General features: G+C 63.6%; 6 non-coding genes across 6 annotated transcripts; all 6 read left to right on the top strand.

Moving 5' to 3' along the window:
• The first annotated feature begins 2,523 nt into the window (after nucleotides 1–2,523).
• LOC134374234 (small nucleolar RNA SNORD116) lies at nucleotides 2,524–2,619 on the top strand. The gene has a single exon (XR_010023102.1). It is a non-coding gene; the product is annotated as a small nucleolar RNA SNORD116 (small nucleolar RNA).
• Nucleotides 2,620–5,185: 2,566 nt separating this feature from the next.
• On the top strand, nucleotides 5,186–5,281 carry LOC134374316 (small nucleolar RNA SNORD116). The gene has a single exon (XR_010023182.1). It is a non-coding gene; the product is annotated as a small nucleolar RNA SNORD116 (small nucleolar RNA).
• A 2,566-nt stretch (nucleotides 5,282–7,847) lies between these two features.
• On the top strand, nucleotides 7,848–7,943 carry LOC134374315 (small nucleolar RNA SNORD116). Its single transcript, XR_010023181.1, has one exon. It is a non-coding gene; the product is annotated as a small nucleolar RNA SNORD116 (small nucleolar RNA).
• A 2,566-nt stretch (nucleotides 7,944–10,509) lies between these two features.
• On the top strand, nucleotides 10,510–10,605 carry LOC134374233 (small nucleolar RNA SNORD116). Its single transcript, XR_010023101.1, has one exon. It is a non-coding gene; the product is annotated as a small nucleolar RNA SNORD116 (small nucleolar RNA).
• A 2,566-nt stretch (nucleotides 10,606–13,171) lies between these two features.
• Nucleotides 13,172–13,267, top strand: LOC134374232 (small nucleolar RNA SNORD116). The gene has a single exon (XR_010023100.1). It is a non-coding gene; the product is annotated as a small nucleolar RNA SNORD116 (small nucleolar RNA).
• Nucleotides 13,268–15,833: 2,566 nt separating this feature from the next.
• LOC134374231 (small nucleolar RNA SNORD116) lies at nucleotides 15,834–15,929 on the top strand. The gene has a single exon (XR_010023099.1). It is a non-coding gene; the product is annotated as a small nucleolar RNA SNORD116 (small nucleolar RNA).
• The last annotated feature ends 923 nt before the right edge of the window (nucleotides 15,930–16,852 follow it).

Raw genomic sequence — 16,852 nt, 5'->3', positions numbered from 1 at the left:
CCACTGGTCCACATGTGCTGCAGCTGCCGGGCCTTCAGCAGCGCAGGGTCTCCCATCTTGTGGGCGAGAGGGACATTCCCCCAGTTGGATGTGTGAGGGCACGGGAGGAGAGTCGGTCCCTGGCTGAATGGCCCCTGTCCGGTGAGGCGGTGGTCCTGAATGGAGGCGTGCGTGCGGTAGCAGTGGGGAGTGTGCAGGAGGCCTAGGCTTGGTGAGCCGATAGGGCGGGCGTGTTTTGCCCCGGTGGACCTTACGACGGGGCCCCTCGCGGCCTGTGTCTGAGGGCAGGAGACGGCCCTGCTTTCGCTGATGAGGACCCGAGGCCGGGGCCTCAGGCACCCGTGGGAGTTGCTTTTGTGATTGGTGAGGAGAGGTGAGTGGCAGTGGTGATGGGGTCGAAGGAATAGAGGTTGGGGGACGCGGCTGGCGGCCGCTCTCCGTGTCCCCTGCACCCAGAATGGGGCCATGAGGATTTCCACCACCTCCTCCCGTGCCCCCTGCCCTGAGGTCCAGATATGCAGGTGGCCGACGGCCTCGGCGGGAAGGGAAAGCCAAGGGTAGGGTCAGCGCGTGCATGCACACGCGTGCGTGTCGTGGATCGTCTCCTCTGTGCAGCTTCCGTCCTGGCTTCTCTGTCCTCGGAGTTGTCCGGGCAGCGATAGGTGTCCGAGAGGGGACTGCGTGGAGAGGTTTCAACGTGGGGGAGCACGGTGCTCCCGCACAGGACCTTGTCATGCCCAGGATTCTTCCTCGCGGAGCAGGGCGCTCCATGGTGGGCGGTCGTAGCCGTGCCTCGCCGAGGGCCCGTGAAGTGCCTTTGCGGGCCAGACTCTCGGGCTCCACCTGGCCTTGGCCCCTGTGCCTGTGGGTCCACAGTCGCCCCTCCCAGGGTCCATGCATGGAGGGTGGCAGTTGCGATCCACTGGCACGGGTGTCTCTCACTGGGCCCGCCCACGGCCATGTTCATCCTCGGAGAGCGGTTGGCACAGCGCAGGCACCTCCAGTGCAGTGTCATGGAAGGCGTCCCGGAGAGAGCTTCTCCGGTCCGTGGATGCGTGGGCATGTCCTAGTGCTTCAGGTGTGACCTGTTGGGGTCCCCTTTGAGTTTGGGTGGTTATGCCGCTGTCGCTCTCCTAGCCCGCTGTCGTTGGTAGTGTGGCACTTTGGGGATGAAAGGTTGGATTTCGTGGGGTGGGCTCAGGGAAGGTTGAGACGATGGGCCCCTGTCGTCCTCCAGCTGAGGTAGAAGACGTGCACGTTGTCGTTGAGGTCGTGTCTCGGGAGTGTTGGGTTGCTGGCATGGGGGTGAGGATTGGGTCAGCTGTGCTGTGTGACTGACCACCACTTTGCACAGGGGCAAGTGCTGAGAAGGCCTACGGGTGCGAGTGTGCCCTGAGTGCTGCAGGGTGAGGGACGTGGGTCGTCCTTGAAGACGACCCAGTCCGTTTGGTCTTTCTGTCGGCTGAGCGAGGGCCCGCGGAGGTAGCTGACCGGAGGACGCCGGTGGTGTGAAGAAGCCTGAGCCCCAGGGGTGGTCCGGCTCTGCCCTTGAGGCCGTGTCCCCGAGAGACGTGCACACGGGCTGTTGTAGCGGTGGTTTGTGCAGCTGTGGGTGGTTGGTTGTCAGCCAAGTGGGCTTTGCCCCGGGGGGCTCTCGGAGACAGTATCTCCCCGTGGACTTGGGAGCCCAGGTGAGGAGGAGCGTGCACAGGCAGTTGGTGTGTGCTTTTACCACACGTGAGGCTGTTAGAGAAGGAGCATCTGGACTGTCTGAGCGACGGTGAGGGAGGGGTCAGAGGTGACGTCCATTGGAGAGAAGGCCTGTTCGTGAGCAGTAGGTCTGCAGAGGGGTGTGGGAGGCCTGGGAGCCATACGCAGTGACCGAGGGGCTCGTGAAGGTGTGGAGGTCCACACGTGCACCCTAGGAAGCGACGCACAGGCTCGCACGGACCCGAGTCCCCCCACGTGCTGCACAGGGATCTAGCAGGAGGGACACGTGTTCAGTGAGATGAAGAGATCTAGTGCGAGGAGATGGGAAGCAGATGCGAGAGTTGACCCGGCGGGACGCTTTGGCACTGAAGGATTCGACCAGTGTCCCTGGGCCCTTTTCTCAAGCGTGCATGTGATCTGTCTCTACACTTCTCAGGGGGAGTTGCCCTGGTAGGCGTGCCGTCTGCGGGGAAGGAAGGAACACCTGGGTTTCCCCCGAGGAGCGGAGGCGTTTGGGAGTCCTGGAATCTGTGCGTCCGGTGGGGCGCCCGAGGCTGGAGGACCGCTCAGGACGGTAAGCTTTCCTGTGCCCAGCCCGGTGATGGGGTCTTTAGGGTTTCGCAGGCCTGCCCGGTCCTACTTCTCCGCAGGCCACCCGTGGCACGCCCGGGTGCACCGCTGGAGCAGACTGTGTGTTGCTGCTGCTCGGTGGCGCGAGCCTGGGTGCTCCAGGGTGCCGGAGGCGTCTGAGGCCATCTGCTCGCCCACTGCCCAGCGTGCGCTGCCCACCGTCCAGCGGCCTCGAGTGTGCTTGGATCGATGATGACTCCCCCATAAAAACATTCCTTGGAAAAGCTGAACAAAATGAGTGAAAACTCACTACCGTCGTTCTCATCGGAACTGAGGTCCAGCACGTTGCCTGGAGTGGGGACTGCAGGAGTGAGGGACAGCTCCACTGGTCCACATGTGCTGCAGCTGCCGGGCCTTCAGCAGCGCAGGGTCTCCCATCTTGTGGGCGAGAGGGACACTCCCCCAGTTGGATGTGTGAGGGCACGGGAGGAGAGTCGGTCCCTGGCTGAATGGCCCCTGTCCGGTGAGGCGGTGGTCCTGAATGGAGGCGTGCGTGCGGTAGCAGTGGGGAGTGTGCAGGAGGCCTAGGCTTGGTGAGCCGATAGGGCGGGCGTGTTTTGCCCCGGTGGACCTTACGACGGGGCCCCTCGTGGCCTGTGTCTGAGGGCAGGAGATGGCCCTGCTTTCGCTGATGAGGACCCGAGGCCGGGGCCTCAGGCACCCGTGGGAGTTGCTTTTGTGACTGGTGAGGAGAGGTGAGTGGCAGTGGTGATGGGGTCGAAGGAATAGAGGTTGGGGGACGCGGCTGGCGGCCGCTCTCCGTGTCCCCTGCACCCAGAATGGGGCCATGAGGATTTCCACCACCTCCTCCCGTGCCCCCTGCCCTGAGGTCCAGATATGCAGGTGGCCGACGGCCTCGGCGGGAAGGGAAAGCCAAGGGTAGGGTCAGCGCGTGCATGCACACGCGTGCGTGTCGTGGATCGTCTCCTCTGTGCAGCTTCCGTCCTGGCTTCTCTGTCCTCGGAGTTGTCCGGGCAGCGATAGGTGTCCGAGAGGGGACTGCGTGGAGAGGTTTCAACGTGGGGGAGCACGGTGCTCCCGCACAGGACCTTGTCATGCCCAGGATTCTTCCTCGCGGAGCAGGGCGCTCCATGGTGGGCGGTCGTAGCCGTGCCTCGCCGAGGGCCCGTGAAGTGCCTTTGCGGGCCAGACTCTCGGGCTCCACCTGGCCTTGGCCCCTGTGCCTGTGGGTCCACAGTCGCCCCTCCCAGGGTCCATGCATGGAGGGTGGCAGTTGCGATCCACTGGCACGGGTGTCTCTCACTGGGCCCGCCCACGGCCATGTTCATCCTCGGAGAGCGGTTGGCACAGCGCAGGCACCTCCAGTGCAGTGTCATGGAAGGCGTCCCGGAGAGAGCTTCTCCGGTCCGTGGATGCGTGGGCATGTCCTAGTGCTTCAGGTGTGACCTGTTGGGGTCCCCTTTGAGTTTGGGTGGTTATGCCGCTGTCGCTCTCCTAGCCCGCTGTCGTTGGTAGTGTGGCACTTTGGGGATGAAAGGTTGGATTTCGTGGGGTGGGCTCAGGGAAGGTTGAGACGATGGGCCCCTGTCGTCCTCCAGCTGAGGTAGAAGACGTGCACGTTGTCGTTGAGGTCGTGTCTCGGGAGTGTTGGGTTGCTGGCATGGGGGTGAGGATTGGGTCAGCTGTGCTGTGTGACTGACCACCACTTTGCACAGGGGCAAGTGCTGAGAAGGCCTACGGGTGCGAGTGTGCCCTGAGTGCTGCAGGGTGAGGGACGTGGGTCGTCCTTGAAGACGACCCAGTCCGTTTGGTCTTTCTGTCGGCTGAGCGAGGGCCCGCGGAGGTAGCTGACCGGAGGACGCCGGTGGTGTGAAGAAGCCTGAGCCCCAGGGGTGGTCCGGCTCTGCCCTTGAGGCCGTGTCCCCGAGAGACGTGCACACGGGCTGTTGTAGCGGTGGTTTGTGCAGCTGTGGGTGGTTGGTTGTCAGCCAAGTGGGCTTTGCCCCGGGGGGCTCTCGGAGACAGTATCTCCCCGTGGACTTGGGAGCCCAGGTGAGGAGGAGCGTGCACAGGCAGTTGGTGTGTGCTTTTACCACACGTGAGGCTGTTAGAGAAGGAGCATCTGGACTGTCTGAGCGACGGTGAGGGAGGGGTCAGAGGTGACGTCCATTGGAGAGAAGGCCTGTTCGTGAGCAGTAGGTCTGCAGAGGGGTGTGGGAGGCCTGGGAGCCATACGCAGTGACCGAGGGGCTCGTGAAGGTGTGGAGGTCCACACGTGCACCCTAGGAAGCGACGCACAGGCTCGCACGGACCCGAGTCCCCCCACGTGCTGCACAGGGATCTAGCAGGAGGGACACGTGTTCAGTGAGATGAAGAGATCTAGTGCGAGGAGATGGGAAGCAGATGCGAGAGTTGACCCGGCGGGACGCTTTGGCACTGAAGGATTCGACCAGTGTCCCTGGGCCCTTTTCTCAAGCGTGCATGTGATCTGTCTCTACACTTCTCAGGGGGAGTTGCCCTGGTAGGCGTGCCGTCTGCGGGGAAGGAAGGAACACCTGGGTTTCCCCCGAGGAGCGGAGGCGTTTGGGAGTCCTGGAATCTGTGCGTCCGGTGGGGCGCCCGAGGCTGGAGGACCGCTCAGGACGGTAAGCTTTCCTGTGCCCAGCCCGTTGATGGGGTCTTTAGGGTTTCGCAGGCCTGCCCGGTCCTACTTCTCCGCAGGCCACCCGTGGCACGCCCGGGTGCACCGCTCGAGCAGACTGTGTGTTGCTGCTGCTCGGTGGCGCGAGCCTGGGTGCTCCAGGGCGCCGGAGGCGTCAGAGGCCATCGGCTCGCCCACTGCCCAGCGTGTGCTGCCCACCGTCCAGCGGCCTCGAGTGTGCTTGGATTGATGATGACTCCCCCATAAAAACATTCCTTGGAAAAGCTGAACAAAATGAGTGAAAACTCACTACCGTCGTTCTCATCGGAACTGAGGTCCAGCACGTTGCCTGGAGCGGGGACTGCAGGAGTGAGGGACAGCTCCACTGGTTCACATGTGCTGCAGCTGCCGGGCCTTCAGCAGCGCAGGGTCTCCCATCTTGTGGGCGAGAGGGACATTCCCCCAGTTGGATGTGTGAGGGCACGGGAGGAGAGTCGGTCCCTGGCTGAATGGCCCCTGTCCGGTGAGGCGGTGGTCCTGAATGGAGGCGTGCGTGCGGTAGCAGTGGGGAGTGTGCAGGAGGCCTAGGCTTGGTGAGCCGATAGGGCGGGCGTGTTTTGCCCCGGTGGACCTTACGACGGGGCCCCTCGCGGCCTGTGTCTGAGGGCAGGAGACGGCCCTGCTTTCGCTGATGAGGACCCGAGGCCGGGGCCTCAGGCACCCGTGGGAGTTGCTTTTGTGATTGGTGAGGAGAGGTGAGTGGCAGTGGTGATGGGGTCGAAGGAATAGAGGTTGGGGGACGCGGCTGGCGGCCGCTCTCCGTGTCCCCTGCACCCAGAATGGGGCCATGAGGATTTCCACCACCTCCTCCCGTGCCCCCTGCCCTGAGGTCCAGATATGCAGGTGGCCGACGGCCTCGGCGGGAAGGGAAAGCCAAGGGTAGGGTCAGCGCGTGCATGCACACGCGTGCGTGTCGTGGATCGTCTCCTCTGTGCAGCTTCCGTCCTGGCTTCTCTGTCCTCGGAGTTGTCCGGGCAGCGATAGGTGTCCGAGAGGGGACTGCGTGGAGAGGTTTCAACGTGGGGGAGCACGGTGCTCCCGCACAGGACCTTGTCATGCCCAGGATTCTTCCTCGCGGAGCAGGGCGCTCCATGGTGGGCGGTCGTAGCCGTGCCTCGCCGAGGGCCCGTGAAGTGCCTTTGCGGGCCAGACTCTCGGGCTCCACCTGGCCTTGGCCCCTGTGCCTGTGGGTCCACAGTCGCCCCTCCCAGGGTCCATGCATGGAGGGTGGCAGTTGCGATCCACTGGCACGGGTGTCTCTCACTGGGCCCGCCCACGGCCATGTTCATCCTCGGAGAGCGGTTGGCACAGCGCAGGCACCTCCAGTGCAGTGTCATGGAAGGCGTCCCGGAGAGAGCTTCTCCGGTCCGTGGATGCGTGGGCATGTCCTAGTGCTTCAGGTGTGACCTGTTGGGGTCCCCTTTGAGTTTGGGTGGTTATGCCGCTGTCGCTCTCCTAGCCCGCTGTCGTTGGTAGTGTGGCACTTTGGGGATGAAAGGTTGGATTTCGTGGGGTGGGCTCAGGGAAGGTTGAGACGATGGGCCCCTGTCGTCCTCCAGCTGAGGTAGAAGACGTGCACGTTGTCGTTGAGGTCGTGTCTCGGGAGTGTTGGGTTGCTGGCATGGGGGTGAGGATTGGGTCAGCTGTGCTGTGTGACTGACCACCACTTTGCACAGGGGCAAGTGCTGAGAAGGCCTACGGGTGCGAGTGTGCCCTGAGTGCTGCAGGGTGAGGGACGTGGGTCGTCCTTGAAGACGACCCAGTCCGTTTGGTCTTTCTGTCGGCTGAGCGAGGGCCCGCGGAGGTAGCTGACCGGAGGACGCCGGTGGTGTGAAGAAGCCTGAGCCCCAGGGGTGGTCCGGCTCTGCCCTTGAGGCCGTGTCCCCGAGAGACGTGCACACGGGCTGTTGTAGCGGTGGTTTGTGCAGCTGTGGGTGGTTGGTTGTCAGCCAAGTGGGCTTTGCCCCGGGGGGCTCTCGGAGACAGTATCTCCCCGTGGACTTGGGAGCCCAGGTGAGGAGGAGCGTGCACAGGCAGTTGGTGTGTGCTTTTACCACACGTGAGGCTGTTAGAGAAGGAGCATCTGGACTGTCTGAGCGACGGTGAGGGAGGGGTCAGAGGTGACGTCCATTGGAGAGAAGGCCTGTTCGTGAGCAGTAGGTCTGCAGAGGGGTGTGGGAGGCCTGGGAGCCATACGCAGTGACCGAGGGGCTCGTGAAGGTGTGGAGGTCCACACGTGCACCCTAGGAAGCGACGCACAGGCTCGCACGGACCCGAGTCCCCCCACGTGCTGCACAGGGATCTAGCAGGAGGGACACGTGTTCAGTGAGATGAAGAGATCTAGTGCGAGGAGATGGGAAGCAGATGCGAGAGTTGACCCGGCGGGACGCTTTGGCACTGAAGGATTCGACCAGTGTCCCTGGGCCCTTTTCTCAAGCGTGCATGTGATCTGTCTCTACACTTCTCAGGGGGAGTTGCCCTGGTAGGCGTGCCGTCTGCGGGGAAGGAAGGAACACCTGGGTTTCCCCCGAGGAGCGGAGGCGTTTGGGAGTCCTGGAATCTGTGCGTCCGGTGGGGCGCCCGAGGCTGGAGGACCGCTCAGGACGGTAAGCTTTCCTGTGCCCAGCCCGTTGATGGGGTCTTTAGGGTTTCGCAGGCCTGCCCGGTCCTACTTCTCCGCAGGCCACCCGTGGCACGCCCGGGTGCACCGCTCGAGCAGACTGTGTGTTGCTGCTGCTCGGTGGCGCGAGCCTGGGTGCTCCAGGGCGCCGGAGGCGTCTGAGGCCATCGGCTCGCCCACTGCCCAGCGTGCGCTGCCCACCGTCCAGCGGCCTCGAGTGTGCTTGGATCGATGATGACTCCCCCATAAAAACATTCCTTGGAAAAGCTGAACAAAATGAGTGAAAACTCACTACAGTCGTTCTCATCGGAACTGAGGTCCAGCACGTTGCCTGGAGCGGGGACTGCAGGAGTGAGGGACAGCTCCACTGGTTCACATGTGCTGCAGCTGCCGGGCCTTCAGCAGCGCAGGGTCTCCCATCTTGTGGGCGAGAGGGACATTCCCCCAGTTGGATGTGTGAGGGCACGGGAGGAGAGTCGGTCCCTGGCTGAATGGCCCCTGTCCGGTGAGGCGGTGGTCCTGAATGGAGGCGTGCGTGCGGTAGCAGTGGGGAGTGTGCAGGAGGCCTAGGCTTGGTGAGCCGATAGGGCGGGCGTGTTTTGCCCCGGTGGACCTTACGACGGGGCCCCTCGCGGCCTGTGTCTGAGGGCAGGAGACGGCCCTGCTTTCGCTGATGAGGACCCGAGGCCGGGGCCTCAGGCACCCGTGGGAGTTGCTTTTGTGATTGGTGAGGAGAGGTGAGTGGCAGTGGTGATGGGGTCGAAGGAATAGAGGTTGGGGGACGCGGCTGGCGGCCGCTCTCCGTGTCCCCTGCACCCAGAATGGGGCCATGAGGATTTCCACCACCTCCTCCCGTGCCCCCTGCCCTGAGGTCCAGATATGCAGGTGGCCGACGGCCTCGGCGGGAAGGGAAAGCCAAGGGTAGGGTCAGCGCGTGCATGCACACGCGTGCGTGTCGTGGATCGTCTCCTCTGTGCAGCTTCCGTCCTGGCTTCTCTGTCCTCGGAGTTGTCCGGGCAGCGATAGGTGTCCGAGAGGGGACTGCGTGGAGAGGTTTCAACGTGGGGGAGCACGGTGCTCCCGCACAGGACCTTGTCATGCCCAGGATTCTTCCTCGCGGAGCAGGGCGCTCCATGGTGGGCGGTCGTAGCCGTGCCTCGCCGAGGGCCCGTGAAGTGCCTTTGCGGGCCAGACTCTCGGGCTCCACCTGGCCTTGGCCCCTGTGCCTGTGGGTCCACAGTCGCCCCTCCCAGGGTCCATGCATGGAGGGTGGCAGTTGCGATCCACTGGCACGGGTGTCTCTCACTGGGCCCGCCCACGGCCATGTTCATCCTCGGAGAGCGGTTGGCACAGCGCAGGCACCTCCAGTGCAGTGTCATGGAAGGCGTCCCGGAGAGAGCTTCTCCGGTCCGTGGATGCGTGGGCATGTCCTAGTGCTTCAGGTGTGACCTGTTGGGGTCCCCTTTGAGTTTGGGTGGTTATGCCGCTGTCGCTCTCCTAGCCCGCTGTCGTTGGTAGTGTGGCACTTTGGGGATGAAAGGTTGGATTTCGTGGGGTGGGCTCAGGGAAGGTTGAGACGATGGGCCCCTGTCGTCCTCCAGCTGAGGTAGAAGACGTGCACGTTGTCGTTGAGGTCGTGTCTCGGGAGTGTTGGGTTGCTGGCATGGGGGTGAGGATTGGGTCAGCTGTGCTGTGTGACTGACCACCACTTTGCACAGGGGCAAGTGCTGAGAAGGCCTACGGGTGCGAGTGTGCCCTGAGTGCTGCAGGGTGAGGGACGTGGGTCGTCCTTGAAGACGACCCAGTCCGTTTGGTCTTTCTGTCGGCTGAGCGAGGGCCCGCGGAGGTAGCTGACCGGAGGACGCCGGTGGTGTGAAGAAGCCTGAGCCCCAGGGGTGGTCCGGCTCTGCCCTTGAGGCCGTGTCCCCGAGAGACGTGCACACGGGCTGTTGTAGCGGTGGTTTGTGCAGCTGTGGGTGGTTGGTTGTCAGCCAAGTGGGCTTTGCCCCGGGGGGCTCTCGGAGACAGTATCTCCCCGTGGACTTGGGAGCCCAGGTGAGGAGGAGCGTGCACAGGCAGTTGGTGTGTGCTTTTACCACACGTGAGGCTGTTAGAGAAGGAGCATCTGGACTGTCTGAGCGACGGTGAGGGAGGGGTCAGAGGTGACGTCCATTGGAGAGAAGGCCTGTTCGTGAGCAGTAGGTCTGCAGAGGGGTGTGGGAGGCCTGGGAGCCATACGCAGTGACCGAGGGGCTCGTGAAGGTGTGGAGGTCCACACGTGCACCCTAGGAAGCGACGCACAGGCTCGCACGGACCCGAGTCCCCCCACGTGCTGCACAGGGATCTAGCAGGAGGGACACGTGTTCAGTGAGATGAAGAGATCTAGTGCGAGGAGATGGGAAGCAGATGCGAGAGTTGACCCGGCGGGATGCTTTGGCACTGAAGGATTCGACCAGTGTCCCTGGGCCCTTTTCTCAAGCGTGCATGTGATCTGTCTCTACACTTCTCAGGGGGAGTTGCCCTGGTAGGCGTGCCGTCTGCGGGGAAGGAAGGAACACCTGGGTTTCCCCCGAGGAGTGGAGGCGTTTGGGAGTCCTGGAATCTGTGCGTCCGGTGGGGCGCCCGAGGCTGGAGGACCGCTCAGGACGGTAAGCTTTCCTGTGCCCAGCCCGTTGATGGGGTCTTTAGGGTTTCGCAGGCCTGCCCGGTCCTACTTCTCCGCAGGCCACCCGTGGCACGCCCGGGTGCACCGCTCGAGCAGACTGTGTGTTGCTGCTGCTCGGTGGCGCGAGCCTGGGTGCTCCAGGGCGCCGGAGGCGTCTGAGGCCATCGGCTCGCCCACTGCCCAGCGTGCGCTGCCCACCGTCCAGCGGCCTCGAGTGTGCTTGGATCGATGATGACTCCCCCATAAAAACATTCCTTGGAAAAGCTGAACAAAATGAGTGAAAACTCACTACCGTCGTTCTCATCGGAACTGAGGTCCAGCACGTTGCCTGGAGCGGGGACTGCAGGAGTGAGGGACAGCTCCACTGGTCCACATGTGCTGCAGCTGCCGGGCCTTCAGCAGCGCAGGGTCTCCCATCTTGTGGGCGAGAGGGACATTCCCCCAGTTGGATGTGTGAGGGCACGGGAGGAGAGTCGGTCCCTGGCTGAATGGCCCCTGTCCGGTGAGGCGGTGGTCCTGAATGGAGGCGTGCGTGCGGTAGCAGTGGGGAGTGTGCAGGAGGCCTAGGCTTGGTGAGCCGATAGGGCGGGCGTGTTTTGCCCCGGTGGACCTTACGACGGGGCCCCTCGCGGCCTGTGTCTGAGGGCAGGAGACGGCCCTGCTTTCGCTGATGAGGACCCGAGGCCGGGGCCTCAGGCACCCGTGGGAGTTGCTTTTGTGATTGGTGAGGAGAGGTGAGTGGCAGTGGTGATGGGGTCGAAGGAATAGAGGTTGGGGGACGCGGCTGGCGGCCGCTCTCCGTGTCCCCTGCACCCAGAATGGGGCCATGAGGATTTCCACCACCTCCTCCCGTGCCCCCTGCCCTGAGGTCCAGATATGCAGGTGGCCGACGGCCTCGGCGGGAAGGGAAAGCCAAGGGTAGGGTCAGCGCGTGCATGCACACGCGTGCGTGTCGTGGATCGTCTCCTCTGTGCAGCTTCCGTCCTGGCTTCTCTGTCCTCGGAGTTGTCCGGGCAGCGATAGGTGTCCGAGAGGGGACTGCGTGGAGAGGTTTCAACGTGGGGGAGCACGGTGCTCCCGCACAGGACCTTGTCATGCCCAGGATTCTTCCTCGCGGAGCAGGGCGCTCCATGGTGGGCGGTCGTAGCCGTGCCTCGCCGAGGGCCCGTGAAGTGCCTTTGCGGGCCAGACTCTCGGGCTCCACCTGGCCTTGGCCCCTGTGCCTGTGGGTCCACAGTCGCCCCTCCCAGGGTCCATGCATGGAGGGTGGCAGTTGCGATCCACTGGCACGGGTGTCTCTCACTGGGCCCGCCCACGGCCATGTTCATCCTCGGAGAGCGGTTGGCACAGCGCAGGCACCTCCAGTGCAGTGTCATGGAAGGCGTCCCGGAGAGAGCTTCTCCGGTCCGTGGATGCGTGGGCATGTCCTAGTGCTTCAGGTGTGACCTGTTGGGGTCCCCTTTGAGTTTGGGTGGTTATGCCGCTGTCGCTCTCCTAGCCCGCTGTCGTTGGTAGTGTGGCACTTTGGGGATGAAAGGTTGGATTTCGTGGGGTGGGCTCAGGGAAGGTTGAGACGATGGGCCCCTGTCGTCCTCCAGCTGAGGTAGAAGACGTGCACGTTGTCGTTGAGGTCGTGTCTCGGGAGTGTTGGGTTGCTGGCATGGGGGTGAGGATTGGGTCAGCTGTGCTGTGTGACTGACCACCACTTTGCACAGGGGCAAGTGCTGAGAAGGCCTACGGGTGCGAGTGTGCCCTGAGTGCTGCAGGGTGAGGGACGTGGGTCGTCCTTGAAGACGACCCAGTCCGTTTGGTCTTTCTGTCGGCTGAGCGAGGGCCCGCGGAGGTAGCTGACCGGAGGACGCCGGTGGTGTGAAGAAGCCTGAGCCCCAGGGGTGGTCCGGCTCTGCCCTTGAGGCCGTGTCCCCGAGAGACGTGCACACGGGCTGTTGTAGCGGTGGTTTGTGCAGCTGTGGGTGGTTGGTTGTCAGCCAAGTGGGCTTTGCCCCGGGGGGCTCTCGGAGACAGTATCTCCCCGTGGACTTGGGAGCCCAGGTGAGGAGGAGCGTGCACAGGCAGTTGGTGTGTGCTTTTACCACACGTGAGGCTGTTAGAGAAGGAGCATCTGGACTGTCTGAGCGACGGTGAGGGAGGGGTCAGAGGTGACGTCCATTGGAGAGAAGGCCTGTTCGTGAGCAGTAGGTCTGCAGAGGGGTGTGGGAGGCCTGGGAGCCATACGCAGTGACCGAGGGGCTCGTGAAGGTGTGGAGGTCCACACGTGCACCCTAGGAAGCGACGCACAGGCTCGCACGGACCCGAGTCCCCCCACGTGCTGCACAGGGATCTAGCAGGAGGGACACGTGTTCAGTGAGATGAAGAGATCTAGTGCGAGGAGATGGGAAGCAGATGCGAGAGTTGACCCGGCGGGACGCTTTGGCACTGAAGGATTCGACCAGTGTCCCTGGGCCCTTTTCTCAAGCGTGCATGTGATCTGTCTCTACACTTCTCAGGGGGAGTTGCCCTGGTAGGCGTGCCGTCTGCGGGGAAGGAAGGAACACCTGGGTTTCCCCCGAGGAGCGGAGGCGTTTGGGAGTCCTGGAATCTGTGCGTCCGGTGGGGCGCCCGAGGCTGGAGGACCGCTCAGGACGGTAAGCTTTCCTGTGCCCAGCCCGTTGATGGGGTCATTAGGGTTTCGCAGGCCTGCCCGGTCCTACTTCTCCGCAGGCCACCCGTGGCACGCCCGGGTGCACCGCTCGAGCAGACTGTGTGTTGCTGCTGCTCGGTGGCGCGAGCCTGGGTGCTCCAGGGCGCCGGAGGCGTCTGAGGCCATCGGCTCGCCCACTGCCCAGCGTGCGCTGCCCACCGTCCAGCGGCCTCGAGTGTGCTTGGATCGATGATGACTCCCCCATAAAAACATTCCTTGGAAAAGCTGAACAAAATGAGTGAAAACTCACTACCGTCGTTCTCATCGGAACTGAGGTCCAGCACGTTGCCTGGAGCGGGGACTGCAGGAGTGAGGGACAGCTCCACTGGTCCACATGTGCTGCAGCTGCCGGGCCTTCAGCAGCGCAGGGTCTCCCATCTTGTGGGCGAGAGGGACATTCCCCCAGTTGGATGTGTGAGGGCACGGGAGGAGAGTCGGTCCCTGGCTGAATGGCCCCTGTCCGGTGAGGCGGTGGTCCTGAATGGAGGCGTGCGTGCGGTAGCAGTGGGGAGTGTGCAGGAGGCCTAGGCTTGGTGAGCCGATAGGGCGGGCGTGTTTTGCCCCGGTGGACCTTACGACGGGGCCCCTCGCGGCCTGTGTCTGAGGGCAGGAGACGGCCCTGCTTTCGCTGATGAGGACCCGAGGCCGGGGCCTCAGGCACCCGTGGGAGTTGCTTTTGTGATTGGTGAGGAGAGGTGAGTGGCAGTGGTGATGGGGTCGAAGGAATAGAGGTTGGGGGACGCGGCTGGCGGCCGCTCTCCGTGTCCCCTGCACCCAGAATGGGGCCATGAGGATTTCCACCACCTCCTCCCGTGCCCCCTGCCCTGAGGTCCAGATATGCAGGTGGCCGACGGCCTCGGCGGGAAGGGAAAGCCAAGGGTAGGGTCAGCGCGTGCATGCACACGCGTGCGTGTCGTGGATCGTCTCCTCTGTGCAGCTTCCGTCCTGGCTTCTCTGTCCTCGGAGTTGTCCGGGCAGCGATAGGTGTCCGAGAGGGGACTGCGTGGAGAGGTTTCAACGTGGGGGAGCACGGTGCTCCCGCACAGGACCTTGTCATGCCCAGGATTCTTCCTCGCGGAGCAGGGCGCTCCATGGTGGGCGGTCGTAGCCGTGCCTCGCCGAGGGCCCGTGAAGTGCCTTTGCGGGCCAGACTCTCGGGCTCCACCTGGCCTTGGCCCCTGTGCCTGTGGGTCCACAGTCGCCCCTCCCAGGGTCCATGCATGGAGGGTGGCAGTTGCGATCCACTGGCACGGGTGTCTCTCACTGGGCCCGCCCACGGCCATGTTCATCCTCGGAGAGCGGTTGGCACAGCGCAGGCACCTCCAGTGCAGTGTCATGGAAGGCGTCCCGGAGAGAGCTTCTCCGGTCCGTGGATGCGTGGGCATGTCCTAGTGCTTCAGGTGTGACCTGTTGGGGTCCCCTTTGAGTTTGGGTGGTTATGCCGCTGTCGCTCTCCTAGCCCGCTGTCGTTGGTAGTGTGGCACTTTGGGGATGAAAGGTTGGATTTCGTGGGGTGGGCTCAGGGAAGGTTGAGACGATGGGCCCCTGTCGTCCTCCAGCTGAGGTAGAAGACGTGCACGTTGTCGTTGAGGTCGTGTCTCGGGAGTGTTGGGTTGCTGGCATGGGGGTGAGGATTGGGTCAGCTGTGCTGTGTGACTGACCACCACTTTGCACAGGGGCAAGTGCTGAGAAGGCCTACGGGTGCGAGTGTGCCCTGAGTGCTGCAGGGTGAGGGACGTGGGTCGTCCTTGAAGACGACCCAGTCCGTTTGGTCTTTCTGTCGGCTGAGCGAGGGCCCGCGGAGGTAGCTGACCGGAGGACGCCGGTGGTGTGAAGAAGCCTGAGCCCCAGGGGTGGTCCGGCTCTGCCCTTGAGGCCGTGTCCCCGAGAGACGTGCACACGGGCTGTTGTAGCGGTGGTTTGTGCAGCTGTGGGTGGTTGGTTGTCAGCCAAGTGGGCTTTGCCCCGGGGGGCTCTCGGAGACAGTATCTCCCCGTGGACTTGGGAGCCCAGGTGAGGAGGAGCGTGCACAGGCAGTTGGTGTGTGCTTTTACCACACGTGAGGCTGTTAGAGAAGGAGCATCTGGACTGTCTGAGCGACGGTGAGGGAGGGGTCAGAGGTGACGTCCATTGGAGAGAAGGCCTGTTCGTGAGCAGTAGGTCTGCAGAGGGGTGTGGGAGGCCTGGGAGCCATACGCAGTGACCGAGGGGCTCGTGAAGGTGTGGAGGTCCACACGTGCACCCTAGGAAGCGACGCACAGGCTCGCACGGACCCGAGTCCCCCCACGTGCTGCACAGGGATCTAGCAGGAGGGACACGTGTTCAGTGAGATGAAGAGATCTAGTGCGAGGAGATGGGAAGCAGATGCGAGAGTTGACCCGGCGGGACGCTTTGGCACTGAAGGATTCGACCAGTGTCCCTGGGCCCTTTTCTCAAGCGTGCATGTGATCTGTCTCTACACTTCTCAGGGGGAGTTGCCCTGGTAGGCGTGCCGTCTGCGGGGAAGGAAGGAACACCTGGGTTTCCCCCGAGGAGCGGAGGTGTTTGGGAGTCCTGGAATCTGTGCGTCCGGTGGGGCGCCCGAGGCTGGAGGACCGCTCAGGACGGTAAGCTTTCCTGTGCCCAGCCCGTTGATGGGGTCTTTAGGGTTTCGCAGGCCTGCCCGGTCCTACTTCTCCGCAGGCCACCCGTGGCACGCCCGGGTGCACCGCTCGAGCAGACTGTGTGTTGCTGCTGCTCGGTGGCGCGAGCCTGGGTGCTCCAGGGCGCCGGAGGCGTCAGAGGCCATCGGCTCGCCCACTGCCCAGCGTGCGCTGCCCACCGTCCAGCGGCCTCGAGTGTGCTTGGATCGATGATGACTCCCCCATAAAAACATTCCTTGGAAAAGCTGAACAAAATGAGTGAAAACTCACTACCGTCGTTCTCATCGGAACTGAGGTCCAGCACGTTGCCTGGAGCGGGGACTGCAGGAGTGAGGGACAGCTCCACTGGTTCACATGTGCTGCAGCTTCCAGGCCTTCAGCAGCGCAGGGTCTCCCATCTTGTGGGCGAGAGGGACATTCCCCCAGTTGGATGTGTGAGGGCACGGGAGGAGAGTCGGTCCCTGGCTGAATGGCCCCTGTCCGGTGAGGCGGTGGTCCTGAATGGAAGCGTGCGTGCGGTAGCAGTGGGGAGTGTGCAGGAGGCCTAGGCTTGGTGAGCCGATAGGACGGGCGTGTTTTGCCCCGGTGGACCTTACGACGGGGCCCCTCACGGCCTGTGTCTGAGGGCAGGAGACGGCCCTGCTTTCGCTGATGAGGACCCGAGGCCGGGGCCTCAGGCACCCGTGGGAGTTGCTTTTGTGATTGGTGAGGAGAGGTGAGTGGCAGTGGTGATGGGGTCGAAGGAATAGAGGTTGGGGGACGCGGCTGGCGGCGGCTCTCCGTGTCCCCTGCACCCAGAATGGGGCCATGAGGATTTCCACCACCTCCTCCCGTGCCCCCTGCCCTGAGGTCCAGATATGCAGGTGGCCGATGGCCTCGGCGGGAAGGGAAAGCCAAGGGTAGGGTCAGCGCGTGCATGCACACGCGTGCGTGTCGTGGATCGTCTCCTCTGTGCAGCTTCCGTCCTGGCTTCTCTGTCCTCGGAGTTGTCCGGGCAGCGATAGGTGTCCGAGAGGGGACTGCGAGGAGAGGTTTCAACGTGGGGGAGCACGGTGCTCCCGCACAGGACCTTGTCATGCCCAGGATTCTTCCTCGCGGAGCAGGGCGCTCCATGGTGGGCGGTCGTAGCCGTGCCTCGCCGAGGGCCCGTGAAGTGCCTTTGCGGGCCAGACTCTCGGGCTCCACCTGGCCTTGGCCCCTGTGCCTGTGGGTCCACAGTCGC

Source organism: Cynocephalus volans, chromosome 3 (genome assembly GCF_027409185.1).
Source record: "Cynocephalus volans isolate mCynVol1 chromosome 3, mCynVol1.pri, whole genome shotgun sequence".
NCBI classification, from domain to species: domain Eukaryota; kingdom Metazoa; phylum Chordata; class Mammalia; order Dermoptera; family Cynocephalidae; genus Cynocephalus; species Cynocephalus volans.
The sequence above is the reverse complement of the archived record's forward strand: the minus strand, read 5'-3'. Positions and strand labels throughout refer to the sequence as shown.